Here is a 22,970-nt window from a genome sequence, read left to right as displayed (position 1 = left end):
CCCATAATCATGAATTGAAAATCATGAAAATCATGAATTGACAAGTCCATGAAATCATGATTATAATTCATGATTCTAGGAATATTATTCATAGTACTGTGCAATCTCCAAGCTTTGAAATGGTATATAAAAACCTTATATTTGGAGAAAAATTTACTTCCTAACATACAAAAATCTGACCTTTGCGATTCCTCGGCATTGGTTCTGCAAGAAATCAAAGTTTAATTCTGCGGGAATCCTCGTCAAGATTCTATAAGAATCCCTATACCTGTGCGAATCCTGAACAGAATCCTGTAAGCACCTTGGACAGAACTCTGTGGGATCCCTGGACAAGCTTCTCACATAATTTTGCAAGGAATCTTATAGAGTTCTGCCGATAATTCAGACAGAATCCTGCTGAGGATTATCCCAGAATCCTGCCGGAGATCCTCAGAAAATCCAGCAAAGGAGTGTCACAGAATCCAACAGAGAATTCTCAAAGAACCCTGCCGAGAATTCTTACATAATCTTACATGAGCCTGTCGAGGATTCTCACAGGATCCTGCCAAAGATTCTGAAACAGTTCTGCCGAAGTTTCTCACTGAGCCCTACCGAAAAGTCTCATTGAATGCTGCCAAAAATGCACACAGAAATTTCCCAAGGATTATCACAAAAACCTGCCTACGTTTTGCACATAATTCTAACTAGATTCTCAAAGCAATCTGCGAAGATTTTAAATGTCATGACGGAGATTCGCACAGAATACTGCCAAAAATTCCCAAAGAATACTGACAATGAGTCTCACATAATCCTGACGAGGGTTCTAACTGATTCCTGCCGAAAAGTCTCACTGAATCCTTGTAGCAGTCAGGAATATTGTAAATAAATTTGTATATAGTTTTTGTAAATAAGGTAGATTGTAAGAAGTTCCGTCTTTCAATCGCCAATTAATGTACATAATTTTCCCTGGACATAGACCGCATGTCTAATAAGCCAATTTACTAATAAGCCAAGCTCTCCATGGTCGAGGCCATTTGTTTTTCGGAAAGGGTGGGAGAGGGAAAGTAGCACAACTTTCGTGTCAGATTATCCATCGTACCAATAAGGCCACGATCATACACGAAGGGAGTCGGGAAATGACGTACTTCCGGTTGATTGTACCCCGTTTGGCATAAAGTCATTTGGCATAATGCCGTTTGGCATAATGTCGTTTGGCATAAAGTCATTTGGCATAATGGCCGTTTGGCATAAGGCCGTTTGGCATAATGGTCGTTTGGCATAAGGTCATTTGGCATAATTGTTATTTGAGTTGTGTAATGGATAAGTAAGATTTGTTGAGCCATTCAGTTACGTGGTTTCCTTCATATGGGCAAAACACGATAATTGGGAACGAAATTGTACGACGTGACAAGTTAAGAATAAAGAACCTGTCAAAACGGGACCATTTGAAATGTTGACGCACCTACCAGCAAGATAGATCAGTATTAAATTAAATTTAAAAAAATAAATACTGTAGGGTCATGGGTTCGAGTCCCATCGAAGGGAAAGTGGTTACCTCCAATATATTTTCCAAATCAATATCTTCCACATAACATACATATTCACATATGAGTTTTCATAACATTGTAAATTAACGTCCAAGTCGAGTGATTTAATCCCCGAAAAAAAAGCAATTAACTTTGATTGAATTGACATTTGTGGCTTGTTTGGTCTTTCATGTAAGGGGAAGCCAAAAAAATTGCCCCTTTCTCCCCTTTTTTAGCAAACGGGTTCTAAGAAAGGATCATATTTCCCCTTGCACTGAACTGAGCGTATCAAATTCTTGAATTGAAAGAAGGAGTCATATTCTCTTTGGCTTCTGCTGGGCAAATGCCCCCTTTAAAAGAAGGGATAATTATTTCCGCTTCCTTAAGCCGAGCAAATGCCTGAATTAAAGGAAGAAATCATATCGTCTTTTGCCGTCTGCCGAGAAAATGCACCTTTCGAAAGAAGGGAAATATCTTCCCGTGTCTTAAGCCAAGCAAATTCCTGAATTGGAAGAAGGAACCATTTCGACTCTATGACATTAGCCATATATCCATTACCCATAACGCCATTACCCCAAAGACCATTACCACGAACGTCATTACCCGAATGAATGTCATCACCAATCACCCCGAGGCGGTCACTACCCCGAATGAGCCAGTACCTCCAGTAGTCCTGATTTCAAGTTAATAGTTTATTTCAGTGAAAAAAAATTAGCAATAGAAATTTATTTATAATTCATGCGAATGATTATTACTTGTTTTACTTGATTGAATGATTATTACTTGTGTTACTAATTCAATAGCAGGCGACTCCAGTTGAGTAAATTACACAATTTTTACGAGAATTTTTATCGTGGATGCTTAGTTATTTTTGATCGTTTGAACTGTTTAAAAACAGTATAGAACGAGTTCTTGGTCCAAAAACTACCATTACATATCATGTGCTACCTTCGAAGATTGTTTAAGCTGAGGTGAGAATTTCGAGAAAATTTCAGCCCACGTCGACTGGGCTTGAGCCGGCTCGCAAACATGTATTTAAACAGAGTAAAGGGGTATAAAAAGTTGCTTCTGAAATTTGCCGGAGATGTATGCAAACATGTATTTAAACAGAGTAAAGGGGTATATAAAGTTGCATCTGAAATTTGCCGGAGATAAACCTTACTGTGACAAGAAGGGCATGACGACAAGACCCTAGAATGAGAAAATCTCTTCTATTCTTCGAATATGCTTGTTCCTCTAATAATTTCGTTATACCTTGCAAACGCAATCATTTAAAAGAGGTGTTATCTCTGTTCGCCTTATATCGGGCAAATGCATTCATCTAAACAAGGCATTATCATCTCTGTACACATTAAACCGACAAATGCGTATTAAAAGAAGGCATTATCAACTCTGTTCGCCTTAAACCGGGCCAACGCATTTATTTAAAGAAGGTGCTATCTTCTATGTTCGCCATATACCGGGCAAATGCGTTCATTAAAAGAAAGCATTATCAACTCTGTTCGCCTTGTATCGGGCAAATACGTTCATCTACAGAAGGCATTATCACCTGTGTTCGCCTTAAACCATTATCCTCTGTTTGCCTTATATTGGACAAATGCGTTCATTAAAAGAAGGCATTATCATCTCCGTTCGCCTTAAACCGGGCAAATGCGTTCATTTGAAAAAGGCATTACTTCCTCTTTCTGCCTTGTAATGAACAAATGCATTCATATAAAGAAGGCATTACCTCCTGTGATTGCCATAAACCCTTACCGTTCATTTAAAGAAGGTATTTTTTTCCACTGTACACCTATGTTAATAGAGAAAAGGTGTTATCTCTTCACTTACACCATTTCGTAGAATAGATCTTTTCCAGATGATAATGGCGTAGAATGATAATTTAAGTCAAAAATGTTTATTAAACAAAAGCTTTATTGCGTTTATCTGAGTAACTCTAAGTAGTATATACTTTTATTCTAAACAAATTCTTTTCAAAGATTGTCATTTTACGATTCATCGGTATCTGTGGGTGTTAAAAATAGTAATAGTAGAAAACTACATATTCGAAATGTATTCGGGCTAATGGGCTTTCGGGGTAATGGATCTCGGGGTACTGTCCCATCCGGGGTAATGGCATCCAGGGTACAGGGGTACAGGGGTGGAGGATCTTCCCCCGCATTAAACCGAGCAAATGCCCGACCTTGGAAGAAGGAAGCATATCGTATTTCGCCATCTACCGGGCAAATGTATCCTTTAAAAAATGGAACCATATCTTCTCTGATGTAACTGTCGGGAAGATGCATCCTTTGAAAGAAGGGATCATATCCCTCTTTGCCTTAAACCGAGCAAATGCCTTAATTGGACAAATGAATAAAATCTCCCTTTGCCTTCGCCAAGAAAATGGATCCTTTGAAAGAAGGAGCTATATCTTCCCTTTCCTAGAACTGAATATTGCATATATTGATAATAGGAACCATACATATTCTCCCTTGTGTTATGCCTAAAAAATGCATTATTTGATAAAAGAAGCATATACTTTTTAGACTTATGAATGACAAAGTATGCTTTTAAAGAGGTGAATATATGTCATGCAGAAATAACTTAATTTGCTTTTTATTGCACTTACAATTTTGCTATTTGACTTTCCGTATATTGTAGTTTGTTTTAGTCAACGACGATCTTGCAGAGGTAAAAACATTTTAAGTGAAATAGACAGATAATAATAAGTCTAAATAAAGTACCTTCAAGCAGTGATTTGATAGAATCTGAACTTTGAGTCGAAAAAATCAATTTAGAACATCTCTTTTATAATGTTAAAGGGACAATCATTATAAATAATTGAACATATTATGCATAAGTTTCGAAATTGATGATTACACAACTATTATGCCAAATGACCATTATGCCAAACGGCCATTATGCCAAACGGCATTATGCCAAACGACATTATGCCAAACGACCTTTATGCCAAACGGCCTTATGCCAGACAGCGTTATGCCAAAACGACTTTATGCCAAATGACCTACCACCCTTCCGGTTGTGTCCGAGCCCACCTTCCTTAATCTGAGGATGCACGGACTCAATCATTTCGTCTGTGACTACTCGATAAGTTGGAAGTGTCCGTGTTGGTCTATAGTAATGTTTCGTTGTGCATAAGTATATACCTCTAAGTGACGTTAAGTTAAGTGAATAATTTGTTCGTTTCACAGTAGGCCAAGATTAAGTGTGTGTTGCAAGATTGTGTGCGCTAGAAGGAGATAATTATAAAGAGAAAGGTAAATTGACGGGCTCATAGTGTGATGTTTAGTGCTTGTGCTCATATTGTTCGTCTAGCTAGATTGGCGTGTATTTTCCCACCCGCAGCAATCACATCGTACCCCAGCGCGACATTTCTCCCCGACGGACGAAACATTCCTGGCGATCGTCACCTGCCAGAAGCGGACCGATCCGTCACCATATCGGTCCGAGGGAAGGCCAGGGGACCTCCACGTGGACGAGATCCACCAGCCGGCAAGATACCGCCATTCCGTTTCGTCGGCTCCATTAAGGAGCGTCATCACCGGCGTCAACAAGCCGGGAGCGTCGACCCACCAGCAGATCATCCACAGGTTACGTAAAACTCATAACAAACCGGTGAGTCAGCAAACCCTTTTTTGATTGGAGTGCGGCGTCCGAGGAGGGCGCCGCGGAGGAAACGTTTTTTTGTGCCAGTCGTAGACAGAGGAATCTAATGTGCTGCTAAAGCCAAACCATTTTTCGCGATTCGCAATCCACCGACGACCGCTTAGGATCCGTGAAATTCGTGTGTGAGTCAATTTTGCCACCACCGAAAAGTATTGTCGAGCGCAGGCTAGTTAGCAGCTACGCTGCGCAGAAAAATGAAACCCTCCAAAGATTTTCACTTCTTCAGAATCCTGTCGAGATTTCTCACAGAATCTTGCCAAGGATTTTTCACAAATTCCTACCGAGAATTCTCACAGAATACTGCCGATGATTATCAAAGAATCCCTTAAAAGAGTTTCACTGAATCTTGGCGAGGATTTGCTAAGAATAATGCTGAGGTTTCTCCCAGAATCATACCGAAGATTCACTAAGACTCCTATCAAAAATTCTAACAGAATCCTGCCGAGTATTCCCACAGAATTCGGCCAATGAGTCTTACACTATCTTTCCGGAGCTTCTACCAATTTCTACCAAGTCAGACGGTGGGCGAACGAAGCCGATGAGATAGAGAGTCAGTAGGATTTGTGGCTCGGTATAAGGAGCTTGTTTTTAGGCAGTTTGGTGTGAATCGTGTGTTTTTTATGTTTGGCAACCCAGAGGTGCCATCTTGGGTAGACGCCCGTGGACACTACTCCATCCAACCGACATCACCCGCCTGGATCATCGAACAACTCGATTGTGGATCCACCTGTTGGTCACCTTACCACCCGGCATCCCACCCATCACGCGGTTAAACGGCAGCCCGTAGGCATTGTCGTGACACCTGGCCACCCGACGGGGGATTTGTAGGCCCCGTCATCGTCCGGCCCACACCTAACGGCCACTAGTGCGCTGCGATATCGCCTAACCCCTATTCGGCCACACGATTGTTTTACCATCGGCCGTGGCTCGCGGTTTCAAGCCTACCGCGAGCCACGTTGTCGCCTCGCAGCCCGTTAGCGGCATCACTAGCCGGAAAAGCGTCTACTACATCGTCGTCCGGCCACCTGACGACATCTTGATCGCCAGCCGCATCACCGCCAAGCCACCCATCGGCTGCCGCATCGTCCGACCGCCCGTCGGCCACCTAGCCACACGCATCGGCATCTCCATCGACCGCCCCCTGCACCGCTTCATCGATCGATCTCCCGCCGATTTGCCCTTCCACTCGGCAGATTGTTGGCCACCTCGATACCTAGCCACCGCTTAGGCTGACTCATCGTGCGACCAGCCGCCAGCCATCGATAATTTGGAAGCCAATCAATCACCCACCCGTAAGTGTATGTTTGCATGAATAAACGCCTCTCAATAAAAATTAAATTTTTCGGTTGTCTTCACGCTCCCGAAAGCCTCCCCACACCTGACACCCTGAGACCCGGAACAAAGGAGGACTTTTGAGTCCACCCCAAACGGCTGCCGTGGTTAGACCAGCAGCTAGGGGCTTAGGCCAGTTCAATTCTGGAACTAAGCGGTTGCGGGGCCACAAAATTAGAGTCTTTCAACGACATACATTGAACAGATCCTATTATAAGAAAAGAAACATCACAAAATTAAAAAGAACTTCACCAACAATTATTCAGACAATAAACCTTTTACAACTTAAACACGCGCGCACTACCACTTCTTTCTAGGATCACTATGCAAAAGAGAAAGATCTCTTCTTTTTCCGCCTCTTTTATACCCTTCATAGCATACATTATGATTCATGTTTTTATGTTTGCCCATCCTGTTGCATTTAGCACCCCCTATGGGCAAGCTTGAATGAAACAGGGCTGTGTATCTTTTACCCGAACTCAAACTACTCGAACGCCTATCGCATCCAGGGGAAGAAGGCGGAGCACTGAAGCCCTACTCCAACATGTGCGACATTTGGATTTGGTTCTAAAATGTAAACAACAGTGTTAATTCTCTACCACTTTTTTGTTATGGCGAGCCAATTTTTATGCGCACTTTTGTTTTCGATATTTTATCAAACCCAACCACTCAATCATGCAGCAATGTAACGATGTGGTATGATTGAGATACCTGCTTGATCATGGCAACTCGAAAAAGAATTTATTTGCAGTAACTAATCGAATATAAATGAGGCATTCCACGGGGGCATGTCAGTCGATCCTGAGCGACCATTTCGAAAATATTTGAAACTCTGCACAGTTTTTCAATTTCATCTAAATCGTCATTTTTCGATATCAAATCTTCATATTGAGTCACGACTAACTTTTCAAAAGGGTGTATGTGAAAATGGTTCAAAAATATTTAAAAAGCTGCACAGCAAAAACGGAATGTTCGATTGTTATGATTTTTTCAGCAAAGTTAGACAACTAAATGGTGATTCTTAAGAAAATGTGCACAGTAAAAAATTTTTTTTGCCTTTAAAAATATCATTTTGTCACAAAACTCAAATATCTCAAAACCCTATCTTTTTCGAACGTAATTTTTTAGGAAAACGGTCCATTATATTAGCTATCTACCATAAAAATTTGGTGATGGTAAACTAATAAACAAAAAAGTTATGACATTTCAAACATGTCACAATTTTCACAGGTAGTAAAAAAAAATTTTTTCGGTGTAAGTTATTTCGAGAATTGCAGTGTGATGCAGATTTTATTGTTAAGGGGCGTGATTTAAACAAGTTGTTTTCATGATATTTTGATTTAATTATTCATAGCATCTATAAGAAACTTAGACACGATCCAGTGTTGTGATCCAAAGGATTGATAGTGTCATAATTTTCATTGCACGTGACTGGCGAAAAATTCTTTTAATAGTGTTGAAACCTGTTGATAATAACGTTGATAGAAACATATCAGAAATGTTATTTTTAAGACAAAAGCTGCAAAATCAAAGATTTATATACACGTGTACGTCTATAGTTTACCTGCAAAAATATACCTCTTAGAGAATAGACTTTATGATCGGGAGGAAACGGGTATCTTCAACAACAACAAATGCATGATAGGTACATACCATGACAATGCTCACGAAAAAGCAAAAAATTACTACTACTAAGGTTGTTAAAGATCTTATAGTAATTTTTTCTTCAGTCAAACAAATGACACCAAACTAGTCAGTAAAAACTTAAAAGTGATTTTGTTTATTGAAATATTACGAACAACATGAGTAGCCGCTTTCTCAACTGTTGTAGGCCGTTTGATGGAAAAAAGTGTTCAAAAGAGTTACGAAATCTCACCGAAAGCACCATAGATAAACTGAAAGCGACTGGTTATGCTCCAATGTCCACATTGAATACAAATTTACGCATTTGCACGTCCTGCCGTCTAAACGTTGACAAAAGAGCAATCTGTATATCATCGGTTGAGCAGAGCGCAGGAAGTTCGAAAACGACAGCAACTGAGGAATTGCCAGATGTATCGACAACAACTGAGGAATTACCAGAAGTATTAAGTGCTGAGAGCCTTGCCACCGTACCATCAGCGAAATCTGTTTCAACAAATCAATCGGAAGATGAGTGTATCCAAAAGGTCAACATCGAACGCTTTAACGAGGGCATAGCTGGGATAAAAGTGACTCCGTTTAAATGGAGTAAGATGGACTACGTTTATTACCCGGAGAAAAAATACAGTGAAATAAACGAAGCTGTACGAAGAAACCTCTTCAAATTAGAACCTGATGATGTGGAAAATACAGACTACGATGAGGTAATTATAAATATGAAGGAAAGGTTCTCGAATGCAGCCACGACAAGGAAAGAAAAATTATTGATTTTGTCGATGCTGCCAAGTTCGTGGTCTATTCAGGATGCCATGGATGAGTTCAAAACCAATAGAAATACAGTAAAAGAGGCAAAACAATTGAAGAATAACTGTCTTTCAACCAAAAATACTAGGTCTAGTACTGCATTAACAGATGAGACAAAAGAAATAGTAGTTCAATATTTTGAAGATGATGAAGTAAGTCGAGCTATGCCTGGTCAAAAAGATTATGTATCAGTCAAAAAGATGGAAAGCGTCAAGCAATCCAAAAACGATTAATGATGACGACTTTGAAAGAAGCGTACACACGCTTCAAGGAAATTCACGATAATATTAAAATAGGTTTTCCTCATTTGCAAGCCTTCGGCCAAGGCAATGTAAGCTTCTTTCCAATTCAGGAACACATAATGTGTGTGTGTGCACAACCCATGAGAATATTAATCTTATTTTACATAGTTTGAAAAGAATCAATTTAACAAAGGATATTAAAATGTTAACTGGTAGTCTTTTGTGTGAAAATACAACATCAAATTGCTATCTACGATCTTGTTCGGATTGTCCAGATTCTTCATCATTGGAAAATACTTTATTCGCTGAGTTTGAAGAAAAATATATTGATCAGTTATCATTTGAGCAATGGGTGACCACGGATAGGTGTGGCATAGAAACTATTGTAAAACCTGTAGATGAGTTTGTGTCATATTTTGCTTGAAATTAGAAAGTTTAATCCCTCACGATTTCATTAAAACAGAACAATCCAGCTTTTTAAAAATACGAAAAATACATTACAAAATGGTGAATTTTTAGTCATTTGTGATTTTTCTGAAAATTACAGCTTTGTATTGCAAGATGAAGTGCAGTCCCATCACTGGAACGTACAACAAGCTACAATTCATCCATTCGTTATTTATTTTAATGGAAGTACGCAAATTGAACACTTAAGTTTTATTATAATTTCCGAAGATTTAAGACACGATTCAGTATCCGTAAACTTGTTCATTGAAAAATGATTAACTTTTTACGCGTTGATAAGCATAAAGAAGTCAAAAAGATATATTTCATGTCTGATGGAGCAGCGTCGCAGTACAAAAATCGTAAGAATTTTTCGAGCCTATGTCAATTTAAATCAATGTACGGAATTGATGCAGAATGGCATTTTTTGCTACATCACATGGCAAAGGTCCTTGTGATGCTATAGCCCTCTCCAACCCCATCAGTGTTGGTGCTGTGTTTACAAAATTTTCCTTTGTTTGCTGTTAGAACTGTCATATTTTTTTTGTTTGCTGTTAGAAAACAACAAACAATGCGTGGAAACACTAAGAAAAATATCGCAAATTTGAACTAGACATCAGGTGAAAATGATCATTTTCATTTTGATTCAGTGTGCAGCAAAAAAAATTCACTCTGTGATAGTGTTGGTAAAATCTGCTTGGAGACCTCAATTGGAGGAACAATAAAGCGCATGGCCACAAGAGCAAGTTTAGCCAAAGAACGTGAGCATCCAATTAAAACTACGAAAGAACTTTTTGATTGGGCAAATCGTAGAAAAGAAAAAGATTTAACCAAATTATCATTTTGTTTTACTACTACTGAAGAGTACGAAATAAAGGCTTCAGAGCTCAGTGAGCAATTTAATAACGCGAAAACGATCCAAGGAACCCAAAAATTTCACTGTTTCATTCCATTGTCGGAAAATAAAATTAAAGCAAAACTATACTCAAACTGTGCTGATAATAATTCAAAAGTGTTCGATATTTTAAAAAATTTGAATAAAAATAAATGAAAAATAAGTATTAATAAACTGTTTTCATGATATCATAACCCATACCAAAATTCAAACCCAAAACTCTTAGAGTTTCTATAACAACATTGTGTAACTGCCACATTTAATTTAATACTTAGGATAATATTAATTCATTTTTATTTATTTATACATATAATATTTATACATATAATATACATAATATCGATGAATACATAAATATGGAATATCATACAAACAACTTGTTTAACTCACGCAAGGCCCTTAACAATAAAATCAGCATCAAACTGCGATTCTTGAAAAAAAATACACGGAAATTTTTTTGTTTACTATATGTGAAAATTGTGAAATGTTTGAAATGTCATAACTTTTTTGTTTATTAGTTTACCATCACCAAATTTTTATGGTAGATAGCTAATATAATGGACCGTTTTCCCTAAAAATTACGTTCGAAAAAAGATAGGGTTTTGAGATATTTGAGTTTTGTGACAAAATGATATTTTAAAGGCAAAAATTTTTTTTACTGTGCACATTTTCTTAAGAATCACCATTTAGTTGTCTAACTTTGCTGAAAAAATCATAACAATCGAACATTCCGTTTTTGCTGTGCAGCTTTTTAAATATTTTTGAACCATTTTCACATACACCCTTTTGAAAAGTTAGTCGTGACTCAATATGAAGATTTGATATCGAAAAATGACGATTTAGATGAAATTGAAAAACTGTGCGAAGTTTCAACTCAATAGAAAATCATGAATTAAAAATTTTCTTAAATTTTGATGCTGTTGCTTGGAATCGCTCAAATATGAACGCATTAACGATTGCGCCCTAACACCGGTTCTAAGCTTCGATGCAGAGTACACGAATTTAGAGATGTCGCAAATTAATCGATTATTTTGATTAATCGATTAATCGTTGCGATAATCGATTAATTTTGAATCGATTACCTCCCAACGATTAATTGATTCAATAATCGACAAGAATCGTGAGTAATCGATTAGTTACTAATCGATTAATTGGGATTTTACGACAGCTATAAGATGTCGATTACTTCGATTAATCGATTTATCGTTGTGATAATCGATTAATTTTGAATCGATTACCTCCCAACGAAGAATCGATTCAATAATCGTCAAGAATCGAGAGTAATCGATTAGTTACTAATCGATTAATTGAGATTTTACGACATCTCTACACGAATTTTGTTCGCCAGTGACAGGCGTACGAGGCCCTTGATCGCATCTTGTCACACTTGGTATGATGTGAAAGTGGAACACGCACTCACTCGTGAGATGATCATCGACCAGTGAGTGTGATAGTTCCGAGGAGTAACTTTTGGAAGGGTCGTATCAGGAGGGACAGTGACGGAAAATCACTTGTGATGGAGCCAACAAGTTCAAATTGGAACCGAACGGTTACAAATCAAGTTAGGCTCGTGCAGAAAATGGCAGTTCAAAAGTGATGTGATTGCTATCGCAGTATGAACGAGTGCAGGAGAAGGCCAAACTCAATCGTTGAGCGTTGGCTTGCTTCGGAGTAATGCATTATGCACTGACCCAGCATACGAGTAGTAGTTGTTAAGCTACCACATGGCAGTGTACCGGAGTGTGGGATTCTCACCCACTAAACCTCCAATCTTAATTTCCCCCCGGTACAGCTTTCCTGCATTAAATTACTACATTACGGCGTGTCTAGCTGCAGCAATCCATTTCCGGCATTATTTCATCAGATCAATACGAGCGGTACTGCAACGTGTTTTTGTTGGCTGAAATTATAAATACAAGGCATTTTCTTGCCTTGGACTAGATGAGTACCTTTACCATGAACTTTATCATACCTACCGTGAGTCTACTTGTGGTCAATTGATTATCAGATCGATCGCTCGTTTGGAAGGATTTATCTTACTGCCACGCATGATGATGGACGGTCAGCAGTATTTTCCGCCTCAACTAAATCAGTCAAAAAGTCAACTTATTGCACGAAGGACGACGCTTCAGACTTCGTTGGGCCAGGCACAGGCATTCCTGGGTAACTACGACGAACAACGGGACATTGCTCAGGTATCTCTGAGACTAGACTACTTGAACAGCTTTTGGAATAATCTGGAGACAGTGCAGGCGAAAATTCGCGACTTTTCAAAATTAAAGCTAGTCTGATTTCTAAATTACCTCCGTCTCCAGTTATTAACGCTCAAGAACCCTCCAATCCCTCAAATTTCCTCCACTCTCTCTGGGATAGAATTGCTATCCCTGAGTTCGACGGTGATTATATGCATTCCACGACACCTTTCTGGCACTGATTCACTCCAACATCAACCTGCCGGAGATTCAAAAGTGTCATTATTTAAGGGCACCTGTCAAGGGGGAAACTGCCCAGTTGATTAAATCTATCGGTATTAGCTAAGCTAACTACGCTTTGGCTTGGCAGACCTTGGAGAGCCGCTATTCGAACGACCACCTGCTAAATAAAAGACACTTGCAAGCACTCCTCGACATCCCTTGCGTGAAGAACAGCTGCATCGTTGCACGGGCTGGTGGACGAATTTGAACGGCACACGAAGATCCTGCGTCAGATGGGTGAACCAACCGATACATGGTAGCTTCATTGATTTACCGAAGACATCAGAGCGATCGGACAAGCCGTTTTCGAGTTATATTTTTTTGAAAGTGTTCAAGGTGTTTTTGCTTGGCCCTTTGTCAACAGTAACACTAGAGTCAAAATAGCAAACCAATGATGCAAATTATGTTTTTTGGTCATAAAGAATGGATATGCAAAATTTTAGGGAAATGAAAAACTACAAATATAAATCGACCTCGGACCTGGGGTCTCCAGTAGCCTTGCAAGCAAAGGCGCAGGATTGCCAATCCGGAGATGTTCTCGTTCCGGTCTAGGAGGACTAGGTCTAGGAGTTCGATCCTCGGTCTGGTCTAGGATGTTTTCGGGTTATTCAATTTTTAAAATTCATAATGCTTGTTGAACGAGTGCAAAAAACCGATAGAATAGATTAGGTAGAACAAAATATGAAAATTTTTAAGTAATTGCTGAAAAACATGTTGTGCAAAATCCTCAAAATATTGTGAAGGAAAAAATCATACAACATGACAAATATTCTAAACATTCTCGAATACTCGATGTTATATGAGCGAAAATAAAATTTCAGGGCATATGTAGCCATAAAACAGTAGATTACTTGGAAAAAATTAGAATTATTCAATAAACAAAGTATATTTATAATTATCGGAACGGTCTATAAATTCGTTTATTTATCCAGATGATAAGCGTTGAGAAGCGGTGTTGTTTCCGGTTGACTTTCCTCGTTGATAAGTTTTAGAAAGTAAGAAGAACACTTCGAAGAATGCAAATCTTGAATGTAGTTTACAGAGCTTTCCTACACCAACTGTTCATTCAAGTGCAGATGAAGTGTAATCTTTTTCTTCAAAAGCATTTGGCAATTTCTCTAAAATAATCAAAACTCTTGAGCAGATGTTCCTATTCATTCAAGGGGTCGTTCCAGACGCATAAATTCCCCATCTCAACTCAACAGAGCACTCACCACATGACGTAAAAATTAATTATTTTCTCTTCATAGCCAAAGTACGAACGAAGCACGTGTCCAGAAACTATTATCATGTGTTGCTTACATTCCGACCGATAGGTCAAAGAACAAAGTTCCATCTTCCAGCCGAGAATAGCAAACATTCCAACACAAATTTCCCATTGAAGGAAACGACCTGTCCTTCTGTTGGCAGTCGCCGTCTTCGTCGTCCTTCCCTTGGTCTCGTCTCGTGAACGAACGCAGAAAATGGCATACAATATGTACGTTTATGCACATGTTTGTCGGTCCGGCCCATCCATCCCGGATGGGAATCTTCTTTCGCCGCTCCCCCCACCAACAAGTATTGCGAAAGTATTCAGATCCCAATCGGAATCTTGATATTGGCCATGCCGTTCGTTATGTAAAGCATTGACTTTCATGTCAGCTCCCCGCTTCCTGGCGATTCTATTTTTCCTTTGAGAGTCCCCAAAGTCGGCAACCGAGAACCAGACCGAAGCAAAATGAAATAAGGAAAGTCCTTCCCCAGTTCCAGGAGGATTCGGGTTCGTCGAGTTTTCGGATGTGTTTTCGTTGTCATCGTCAATCATTTGTCATTGAATAGAGTCGGAATGAGCTGCTGCTGGAAAATGACTTCATCGGTTTGATTTGAAAGGGAACTGTGGGAAGTGATAGGCTGAAGGTTTCAGGAATCACTTTGGTAATGGATGGAACATATACGCATCATAACGAAACGGAAATTTCCGTTGAAAATGTTTATTTAGATCCAAAAATAAAACTCTAGCATCTCGTTTATCCTAGTTGTGAGATATTTGTGTGCAATGTTTATATATCGACAAATTTTACTTTATTTGTGAACCACGAATTGCTGCCGTCCGACAAAGGGCGCGGGGGCGGTTGAATCACATTAATCACTGGAAATTGTTGTTATTTGCGTCACATGTGCCATTGGCAGCGAGTGGATGGGCCCGGTCCGTTTGCTTTGAAAGGTGAATGGCGCTAAAAGAAATCGGTTTGCCAAAATAAAATGTAGGCTCCATAGCAGGACAATTTATTCATGAACGGCATTTGAATAAAATTACGATCCATTAGGGCGGCGTTTTGAATCAATTTATATTTTGCTTGGAAGGGAAAAACAATCTTGACACATGTTCGAAACATCAGTGAATTGGTACTCAGTTTTATTATCTCTTGAATAGACTTTTCTCATCCTATCGGTTTGAATATTTATCTTTGGAGAACAGTTTGCTTGATACTTAGGCTCTAAAGATTCTTTAAGTTTTTTTTATACATGAAAAACTTTCAGTTTTCCCAAAAGATGAGAGTTATCGCCACAATTTTGATTCTGCACATGTCATAAAGACGAGTTTAGTACTATTTAATTTAATTCTACTACTTATCAAGTCGACAAGTTGAGTCAAGTTCAAGCACGAAACACTAAAGACGGTCATATAATTGAGGTCCATTATTACAACGTGGTGAAATAAAATGGAAATATACTCATCTCTTCCTACGACAGGTTCCTTTAATGGACAATTTTCTGTATGTTGTGCAGCTTTTTGATTCGCAAGTACACAAAATTCCTTGGAAAATAATGTAATATTTTCGAATTGCAGATATTGCTTGATATTATGCTTACTCAACCTTCCAACGGATATTCCACAAGCTTCAACAGAAGAGGCCAACTTACCTAAATTTAGAAAAGGAAGAGAGAGAAAAATGCAGGAGTTAATGAAAATATCAACATTCATCAATTGCTAAGTAGGGGAACGGTTCGGCACTTCATCCCATAACTCCTATTTCCATCTCATCAAAAACAAAGCAATGAAAAGGAATTAAGTTGTTTTTTTACACCAGTGAGCACGCGTGTTAGCAAAAAGAACCATCGAGATTGATGCTGTATTTCTTTGTTTTGCGATGAGATGAATGAGACGAAAACGGAACAGTTCCCCTATAATGTATATGTAGAGGAAGGTATTTTAAAATAAAGCATTGCAGCCAATTTGGATTTATCAAAATCGATCATGAAGGCGATATAGAGGTTTATGTCTTTCGAATAATATAATGCGCTGGTGAAAAAATTCAGTCCACACTTATAGACAAGCCGCCCGGAATCCAAAACTGAATGCACTCGCGTTTTCAAGAGCACCCCATTCAAAACGGGGCCACGAATAACTGTCTTTTTTATTATTCCATGTATGGTAGAAAATCGGAAATATGTTTCCAATAAAATTGAAATAATATTATCTGCAGTTATGAGACGTTACAACTCACTTAGATTAGTGCGCATGATACTGCGTCCTTGTATGCATGATGCGCAATCTTGGATGATGGATCATTTTTTGGTATACGGAGAAACAGAAGAGCAAGAAGAACTTCAAGAAGCACACCCTGTCGTCTGCATTACTATGGGAGGACAAATGAGTGCTGAAGCTGATATGCAGAACAATACAGTTATTGAAGAACAAATGGATGTAATGCTGGAACAATGGTTGGAAGACGAATGGTTAGAAGATGACATGGAGCTTAACGCTATAACTGAGGAATGGCTGGATTACGACATGGTTACCCTCAAGGATGATGGTCCGGACATAGATGGACAAACAATCAATGTACTAGAACAAAATGAAAATAAAAATGGCAACGTGTTATTGGCTCAGCGGATTGCAGAAAAAGATGCAGAAATAATACGTTTAGAGCTTTTACTGCGAAATATGAAAAGAAAGAACATTGCTTACGATTTAAGTTCTTCGAAGGAAACGATGGAAAAACTCGGCACTTTACTGGTCTTCCAAACTTCACATCCCCAAATATTGTATACGTGATCGTTCAAGCCGGGATTTTAAAATCATCGGAGGTTTTAAGTAAGGAACTGGTTTTTGTTATGGTTGTTATGCGACTGAGACTAAATTTGTGCTTCAAGACAATAGGCTATCTGTTTGATGTCTCTACACAGCTTGCAAATATTTGTATTCTGGTTGGTATTCGTTGTATGAATAGTTAAAAGGGCTTGTAAAGTGGCCAGACAGTGATCTTTTGGACTATTACACTCCTGTAAAGTTTAAAAAAGTAGTCTTAAGAAGCATCACTTCCATAATCGATTGTTTCGAGATTTTCTCAGAAAACCAGGTACCAAAGATGCTATGGTAAAAATGTACTCGAATTATAAAAACCATGATACAACCAAAGTATTGATAAGCATAACTCCCTTTGGCACTATATCATTCATTTCGAAACCATATACCGGTAGAACGTCTGACAAGCAGATAACAGAATCATGCGGATACTTGGACAAAATCCAACCAGATGATTTGATTCTTGCTGATAGAGGATTTTCAATCAACAAGCTTGTACACGATAAATGTGCTTCTTTAAGGGTTCCAGATTCATCTATGAGGAAGCGACAACTCAGTTCAGTTGCTATTGAAAGAACGAGAGCTTTAGCTTCAGTTAGGAACGAAGTGGAGCGTTCTATAAGAGCATTGCGAAGTAAATATACCATTCTCAAAGGTCCTGTTAGTACCACTTTGATGAATCATGATCAGAATGGCATGAATGTTTTGCATATGGATGTAACAGTAAGTTGTAATTTGACCAACCTATGTCCATCTATAATTAAATAGTTTGTGAATAATTTCAATTGAGAAATACAGTTATTAAGCAGAGAAAATCTCTATGTAGAACGACCTCATGTATGTACGTGTTTCTTATTATTGTATATTTATGAACATATATCATAATCCATAAGTAATAATGCTTGAAAACAGTTTTCTAGTATAAATCATCGTAACCAGCCCTTATTATATGATCCCTAAACAAATATTTATAAGTTTCCATAGCAAGCACAAATGTAGATAAAGCTCCGTCCTTCCTCGTTCATCATCATAATCATAATAATCTGAAAATCTTCAATAGGTTAGTTTTATCAGTGTAATTTTAATTGACACCCTCGTCTCTACTAAATAAATCACTGGGTGGAGTAAATAAAATAAACAAAGTTAACGATAACGTCCGAGACAAGGTGCAGTGCAGTGACATTTAAACGCGCCTTCGAAATTTTAGAAGGATTGGAGGAAGTTGAACAGCGCTGGGCCGGTAGTGATATTCCGTAGTGTACATCAGCAATAGGTAGAAGCACCTTAGCCATCAGCACTTTAGAGAAAATGTACCTACCAGCGTTTAGGAAATTAGGAATCGCGGTCTTCCCAGTCGACATTTTCCAGGTCTTCGGCACAGGCAAACCTCGAGGCAATCAAACTACACTTGGTGAGTAAAGTTATTGATAGAAAAGACAAGCGGTTTTGTATGTCTACGATCTTACCTGTTATAAAATGGCATTTACTTAAATCATGAATAACTCTTATAAGAATCAATAGACCGTTCAAATTACTCGCTATGCAAATAACTCATAATAGAGAATTATTTATTTCCAGTGAAAACTAGATGTGTACACTATGATATCAGGCTTCGCTCACCACTATTCTGCGTCTCGTGAGAGGTGAGGCGTTTCGAATGAGGTGACAATTGTCGATACCTCCCATTTAAATTACACGGTCGTCTCACGTGAGACGTGTCGGAATGGGCAATTCGAGACGCAGAATAAGCACATCCATATCAAGTGATACATGTCGTCTTACTGCTATACACTGGATTTTGTTTTTACGCGATTTACATTTTCTCAATTTTCCATTCATCCTAAATGTTTAACGTATATTAATTACCATGTGATTTTTCTTTGATTTATTCTGGATTTTTTTAAACATGTTGCGAAGAGTTTGGTGGCAAATTGAAGTCACACGATCAAAAATACGAGCGAAAAAAATCGTGTAAAAACAAAATCCTGTGTATTATCATACGTTGAGACTATGAGCTAGGGTAATATTTAGAGCAGGTTCTCATTCACGGCACCGGCACAAACCAAGGATAAAAACATTACTATGCCAAAACTCCCTTGCACTCAAGTGTGCTTACTTGATGATTGGCGATGCAACTAATTGAAATTAAATTTGAAGATACAATAGCCGCTGTATTAAAGCGCTATAGCATGCCGAGAAAATGTTCCGATACCCTATTTCTTTTGAAGTAGAAATACGAGAAATACAGTTGCACGGTTTGCTCTACAAGCAATAGTACTGGTTTGGTATTGGTATGCAAAAAGCTTTTTCTTAACGGACATTGTACTCTATTCCGTCGTCTTATAGTATGGTGCTTCCATTTGTCTTAATCAAAACTGATTGCACGAGACGAGCCAGCCTTGGGCTGAAAGTCTCCCTAATAAAGATACAAAAAAAAAAACTGATTGCGAGTAAAAAGCCATTCATAATAGATCGAAGTTTAGTTTATGCATGTTTTATTATTGTTTATTAAATTACATATATATGATATGTATACGACATTTCAAAACTAATTAAATGTGTTTTATTCGCCTGTCTTCGTTGACGTGAAATAATTAGTCAGTATTTCTGGAGCCAATACTTATTCGAAAAATTTAGTAGCTTTTTCCGAATGGATCTTCCAGAAGATTTCATTTTTTTTTCTTTGATAAATAAAGTAAATTTGGGAGCCCAAACCACAAAGAGGGCATACGACGCCTCAGATAAATGTATCTGCATCTGTACTTGAAAGTAGTATTCGTGCTTATGGTTCATTTTGAGGCTTCCGTCATTATCACGCACCAAATTAGGATTTTGTCTTGAATTGACTTAATTCCATCTTCTCTGTAAATGTTTTCAAACTTAAATGGGCATTTTGCTTTAATAGCGATTGTTCCACAACAACTGCATTGAAAAATGTGGTCCACAGAAGCGGCAAAATATGGATAGTCTGGATTTAAAATAAGGCCACTTTTTCTACTGTTGAAATCATTATGCTTTTGCCATTTGAATAGCTCTTTAGCTGCAGCAATAGCTCTATGCTCATTGCGCTTTCCATATATTGTTGCTGGGAAATCAAGATTGTTATTGACGCCACAAATGTGTTTGATTATTGTCATTGAAGGCACATCAATCCTTGTTTTCACGGCCTTACCAAATGATGAAGCGGTTATTCGTCCATACCTCAATTTGAACGGTTCGGACGATTGATTTCTAGTCACCTCCTCGGCTAGTCTTTTTTGGGTGTACGCCAATCTATTTCTCTCCCAAATTCAACAAGATCTTCTAACGGTTTTCCTACCAAATTAGCATCGAACATTCTGCGGAAGCTAAGCGAGTTTTCTACATATATGCATACGTCGTTTTCATCCGCATCCAGTTCCGATGGTTTGAAAAAAGCTTTGCTCGCTGCAACGTCTAGACCAGAACTTGTTAGCCTAAGTATAAGGTCCTTTAATTGATCTTCAGACTTCTCCAGATTGTAGTCACGGAGCTCACAACTTGTTTCAACAACACGACCGAAGTTAATTTCTTCCACAGGTTTATATAAATTAGCCTGGGAGCTTCCAGATGATTGATTCCAATAGGCAGGAAGTTCAGTTACAGAAATCTAGCAAGTAGAAAAGATGGAAATACAAATTGTAGAATTCTAATTTTGTGGTTATTATTCCATTTTGTGTACCTTCTTATCCAAGCATGTTTCCCTTGCGTAACACAGAGCATAAAGTATTGCTGCAACATGAGTGCAAGTTTCTCCTGCACCTGCAGTGCAGTCACAATGAGCTGAATGGATCTCACCAGGCTCTTTCTCCAACGATTTAACTGCTTGTATCAATATCCAAAACTCAGCTGGTGGATCATTGAGCGTCATACTGTGTAAAACTTTAATGTGTTGGTTAATATACATCAAACAAAGAAACCACAAACCAAATCCTTACCTTTCCAAAAACAGCAAACACATTGCCACACTTACAGCCCTTCACTTCTTGACGAATCCTCTTTCAAAACTTTTGGAAGCTTCGAGGGACTTGTGATTACGAACTGGTTTCCCGGTACGGAATGACAATGTATTGAACAAATATATTAAAACCGTATCGTAATCAACGCACAGAGGCAATATCTTGGCATCGTAAGGAAACGTAGGGTAAGACGGTATAATATGCCCCCCCTAAGGCAATACCTTGATAACTTTTTATTTTTCAATGATATTTATGCAAACTTTGTGTTATTTGGTAGTCCAAAAAGTCGCAAATGTATTGCCTGTGAGTAGTCATATAAAAATATTTCAGAGAACACGTAATAAAGCATTTTTGAAAAGTCGTGAAAAAATGGATTTCAACAAGTGCCTGGGCAATACGCCCCACCCTCACCAAAGACGTTTCATAGCCCTTCATTAGTATCTTATCAATCCCATATTAAAAAGGTTACAAATCCTTATGTGCTTGACATTAAAAAACTAACATAAGTCCATTTAAGCAGGTTTGAATTACATTTCAATAGTTTCCATATAATTTGGAAGCAACTGCTGCAAGCTCGCCGCGCTTGTGTCCAGTTGGTAAGGGCATATTGTCCTGCCTACACTGGGGCGTTTTGACCAGTGAAACATATTTTTGAAAAACGTTACATTTTTGAAGATGGAAGCAATTTTATATCAAATTAACCACTGAGAAAAGTTATTTTGTTGCCCAACTGAGTGTTCCAGTGCAAGTTTTGCGGACAGTATGCAAGCATCGCTCCAGAATGTTGAACAAACAAACATTGAAAGTTACATCAAAACTGTAACTTTTTGTATTTTTCTATTATTTTTATTACGTAATGCAAAAATACTCCCATATTCACATAGGATAATGGTTTTACAAATATTTATAGGTTCCAACTAATTTTGACCCTTAGTAAGTTATAGTTTTCTAGAAATCAAAGTGGGGCGTTTTGGCCAGGTGGGGCGCATTATACCGTCTTACCCTATATGGATCTTTCCCTCCAACAATTGCAATTTTTTCTTTATAACGTTCTAAATCTTCGCTGGTCAAAGTACCGGTTTTTGAAGACAACATTTTGCGAACTTTTCAAACTTTTAAAAACAAACGCAAGACACAGACATGAAGTTTCAACTGTCAAACGACATAAGCCAAACGTCAAAATCAAGTGCCACCCACCTGTGGGTAGTACTTGGCATCCGCCATGCGCGCTCGTAAAATGCTGGATAGACTCGAAAACTACTAAACCGATCGGCGTGAAAATTTGTATACAGAGGTTTTTGGGGCCGGGGAAGGTTCTTAAGATGGTTCGAGACCCCTCCCCGCTTTGGAAAGGGGGGCTCCCATACAAATGAAACACCAGTTTCTTCATAACACGAGATCTTATCAGAGAATAAACCTATTTTAGGCGAAACGAAGTTTGTCGGGTCTGCTAGTATTAAATATTATATATGTGATATGGAAATGCTAATATCATCTCCAAACTTGGACGTACATGTTCATGATAGCATTAGAGGCGAAAGTATAGAATTGATAGTTCCGTTAGGATACGGCAGGCATGAAGAATGTTTTGATAGAAGTCGATTTGAAAGCGAGCGGAGGGCAATATTTGTGATGGCACATATCCCACGACCGGGGGCAGCAGGGACAGTAGGGACAGCATGGACCATGTCCAAGGGCTTGACGACCCCTCCCCAGCTGTCTGCGAGTCAGGGAGAACTGCCTAGGGCGTGGTGGGATTTAGCAGTGGGCTCTGCTAAAATCCCTCCCAAAAAAACCACAAGTGCCCGTAAGCAGACTCTATCAAAGCGACTGTGTGCCGCTTCAAAAGCACAAGCCCAGGGAGTGCCATTGGCACATCAGGATTGATCCCAGTAAGATCCTGATTATGGTATACTGGTTG

At 38.6% G+C, this 22,970-nt stretch overlaps 1 protein-coding gene and 1 pseudogene across 3 annotated transcripts in view; both read right to left on the bottom strand.

Moving 5' to 3' along the window:
- Window positions 1-22,970, bottom strand: part of LOC134207130 (frequenin-2) — a 616,630-nt gene that overhangs the window by 402,905 nt on the left and 190,755 nt on the right. The gene's annotated exons all lie outside the window — the stretch shown is intronic.
- LOC134218998 (uncharacterized) lies at window positions 19,636-22,144 on the bottom strand (annotated as a pseudogene).

This window comes from Armigeres subalbatus, chromosome 1 (genome assembly GCF_024139115.2).
Source record: "Armigeres subalbatus isolate Guangzhou_Male chromosome 1, GZ_Asu_2, whole genome shotgun sequence".
Taxonomy (NCBI): Eukaryota; Metazoa; Arthropoda; class Insecta; order Diptera; family Culicidae; genus Armigeres; species Armigeres subalbatus.
The sequence above is the reverse complement of the archived record's forward strand: the minus strand, read 5'-3'. Positions and strand labels throughout refer to the sequence as shown.